The following is a 4,110-nucleotide window of genomic DNA, read 5'->3' as shown; positions in this document are numbered from 1 at the left end:
CTATTCGTCTGAATGATCGAATTATCCTCGTATGGTAGAGACAGAAAAACAAGCAGTAAGATTCACTCATCCCATGCGTTTCGCTATTGGAATGCATTTCATATCGGTTTTTAAGGCCTTGTACAGGAAAATTTATCCAAACCCTGAAATTAGGCAATGTTCTAAAATACGTAAATATAAGAATTGCTCTATTGCATATGCCAATCGGAGCTAGCAGTGTTCTTACAACTTTCTGATAGCTACCTTGTTCTGATTGGTTGCCGGTGTCTGTTTTACAACATTATTTTCTTTGGTTTAGTTGGCACGTTGAACTTGTGATTGAAATTGTAGAGCTAAGCACAACGTTAACACAATTGGAAAATGTACTCAGCAAGGGATATGTCGTGGTAAAAAGATCACCGTTTATTAACACAATATCAAAACTACGGGCCTTTTTACACCATGGCTGGCGTTTCACATCGATGTGCAGCTGTCCCGGCGGAAGGTTCTCAAGCCAAGCGAAAACAGTACCTAATCACCCAAGCCCGTTGCTATGGCCGTTGCTATGGAGCCCCAGGGCAATATTCGTACCCGGCTCACACATGCATAGAGCAGAAATATGGATGGAATGTCATAAACAGGATGCTACTATACCCATCTCCCTCGCCGGCTTATGAAGATTTTGTTATACAATACCTAAACCGAGTAAAAAGTCCTGTCGTAAACTGACTTCTGTCTAGTGCAGTGTGCTTTGGGAAAAATATGGAACATCATGGGTGACGTCGTCAGCTAGTAATTAGCTCTTGTGAAAAGCCTTTGGGATCTTTTTACGGACTTAATCCAGACTGAATAGATTATTTGGTCTATAATCCGCATGTTTCTGCCGAAGAAAACAACGTGATTATTTTGTACATGAGCCTGTCCTTGGTACTGATTCACGTACATGTAGGAGTACCACACACTGTGCCTGTTCTTAGCACTGATTCACGTATCAGTACCACACGCTGTGCCTGTCCTTGGTACTGATTCATGTATCAGTACCACACGCTGTGCCTGTCCTTGGTACTGATTCATGTATCAGTACCACACGCTGTGCCTGTCCTTGGTACTGATTCACGTATCAGTACCACACGCTGTGCCTGTCATTGGTACTGCTTCATGTATCAGTACCACACGCTGTGCCTGTCCTTGGTACTGATTCATGTATCAGTACCACATGCTGTGCCTGTCATTGGTACTGATTCACGTATCAGTACCACACGCTGTGCCTGTCCTTGGTATTGATTCATGTATCAGTACCACACGCTGTGCCTGTCATTGGTACTGCTTCATGTATCAGTACCACATGCTGTGCCTGTCATTGGTACTGATTCACGTATCAGTACCACACGCTGTGCCTGTCATTGGTACTGCTTCATGTATCAGTACCACACGCTGTGCCTGTCCTTGGTATTGATTCATGTATCAGTACCACACGCTGTGCCTGTCATTGGTACTGCTTCATGTATCAGTACCACATGCTGTGCCTGTCATTGGTACTGATTCACGTATCAGTACCACACGCTGTGCCTGTCATTGGTACTGCTTCATGTATCAGTACCACACGCTGTGCCTGTCATTGGTACTGCTTCATGTATCAGTACCACACGCTGTGCCTGTCATTGGTACTAATTCATGTATCAGTACCACACGCTGTGCCTGTCCTTGGTACTGATTCATGTATCAGTAGCAAACGCTGTGCCTGTCATTGGTACTGATTCATGTATCAGTACCACACGCTGTGCCTGTCATTGGTACTGAATCATGTATCAGTAGCAAACGCTGTGCCTGTCATTGGTACTGCTTCATGTATCAGTACCACACACTGTGCCTATCATTGGTACTGAATTATGCGTCAGTACCACACGCTGTGCTTGTCCTTGGTACTGATTCATGTATCAGTACCACACGCTGTGCCTGTCCTTGGTACTGAATCACGTATCAGTAGCAAACGCTGTGCCTGTCATTGGTACTGAACCATGTATCCATACTACACACCATGTCTGTCTTTAGTATCAGCACCATGCACTGTTCCTGTTCTTGGTTCTGAATCAGTAACATGCACGGTGCCTGTCTTTGGAGCTGAGTCCATTTGTCCGATTTCTAATATTTTGCTGCACCAAAGGACTGTGGAAATGACTTCTGGTGCAATGTTGCTTTGATATGAATATCCTTTTAAAAGTGCCTTTGATAGTGTTATAAAAAAGAATATCTATATTCAAAACCGAATGCCCGCTCTCCCTTTTTTTGTGAATGAACTATACATGTAAGCGTCGCCCAGGTTACAACAGGATCACCGAATCTTTTCGTTTGTTGTGTTCTTGGAAGCCGTTACGTTTGTGAGCGATGACGTACGGAATAATTACATCCAACATTCCTGGCGTATATCTATTAATGTTTAGGAGAAGACCGTAGCTCCCTACGTTATAATGATACACACTATCTAATTACAAAACAGAAAGGGCTTGGGCGCTCTGCGTGTGTTTATACCTGTTGTTGAGGCACGTTCACATCTTCTTTTTTTTTTTGGCGTAGACGAGAAGGAAAACGTACTGACGTAAAATGCTAAAAAAAAAACAAGTAAAATAATGAGCCGATCCCTACATTCTCCATCCAGGATGGATTAGTTCAAAGATGTGTTTTCGATAGAACCATGATCGTAGAATGGAACTCGTTGTCACCAAGCACTGTAGGAGTATCTCCATTAGACATTTGATAGCTATCAAAACACTTGCGGCTAGATCTGCAAATGTTAGAGATGACACGTTGTTCAGTGCACTATGGCCGGCTGCTGCCGCACCAAGTGCTAGCGAAGGTGGGTGATGTCGAAGGGTGGTTTTACTGGCTACATAAAATGCAAATACAGACACTACTTGGAAAATGAACGTCATCATGATCGCAATAAATGTTCATATCTATTCACGCACGTATCCGCTGATGTGTCATCGTTTTATTTCATATAAAGATGTGACCTCTGGCTTTGAGATCATATGTTCACAACACGTTTCGTGAAACTGTATACGTATCACCGATTTATCTCCGTTGGTCACTCGTGCATAAGGCACGTTTTACACGTGCTTATGGATAAGCATGTTTTCCCTGGTACACTAAAGGGGAATGCATCTTGCTTTTGCTATTATGTTCTAGTTTTCTTTCTTAGATCTGTCTGTAGCGAATCATAGCTTAGATTAGATATTACCTTACAAAAACTGTAAGAGCAATCAGTAGCCAATCAGAGCTTGGGTTAGATGTTACGTGTTGTTGCAAACAATTTTTTTCTCGCACACAATACTATAGGGTGACCAGGTGAGCTTTATACTATGGTATAATTATGTTAATCACCTAGCCAAATCCATGCAGATGCTTTTGTTTTGTTTTACACATTATTACTATAGGGCGAGCCTAATGGTATACTATTGTGTGCGATCAAGCGAGTAGCTTGGCTACGAGGAAAACATTCTGCATTTTCACGTTAATGTTGCCTTTAAATTCTGGTTCACGTTATTTCATTTCACGTCTCGCCGCTACAAAATTGCATTCTGCACTGAGACACAGATGCACCTTGATTGATTCATAATATTTTGGCGTGTTTGGTTCCCAGGCAACCGCTAATATATGATTAACAGGTTGTCTACCATACTGTTGTAGACTGATATTATATGACGTAGAACCTGGATGTGTTCGTACCATGAAGTCAGTCCGATAATCTTTGGATCTCCCTTTTTGCGTCAGGTTTTCGTTCCATTTTGCTGAGTGTTCGCGGCAAGCTTCTCCGCAGCGACTCCGGCAGGAATGCAGCAGCGTCAATGACCGGCGCGGCTGGCAGGCGCTGACGCAGGTAGCTCATTAGAGCCAGCGGCCAGGAAATTACAAGAGTATACGTGACGTCAATGGCGCGAAACTGGGTGAACTGGGCCGGCGCACTGACGTCCAGCGACGGTTGTCTCACCGAGCGTCAGATTTTGCAATCGCCTCTTTTCCTGGTAATTTGAGCAGTCGGCTTATGTTTTGCGGTTGCCACGTAGGCCCATCCTAGCAACCGGTCGTACATAACAACGTATCAGCTGTGCGCCTTGCTGCGGAAGCTCAGCG

Source organism: Branchiostoma floridae, chromosome 3, assembly GCF_000003815.2.
Source record: "Branchiostoma floridae strain S238N-H82 chromosome 3, Bfl_VNyyK, whole genome shotgun sequence".
In the NCBI taxonomy this organism is placed as follows: domain Eukaryota; kingdom Metazoa; phylum Chordata; class Leptocardii; order Amphioxiformes; family Branchiostomatidae; genus Branchiostoma; species Branchiostoma floridae.
The sequence above is the reverse complement of the archived record's forward strand: the minus strand, read 5'-3'. Positions refer to the sequence as shown.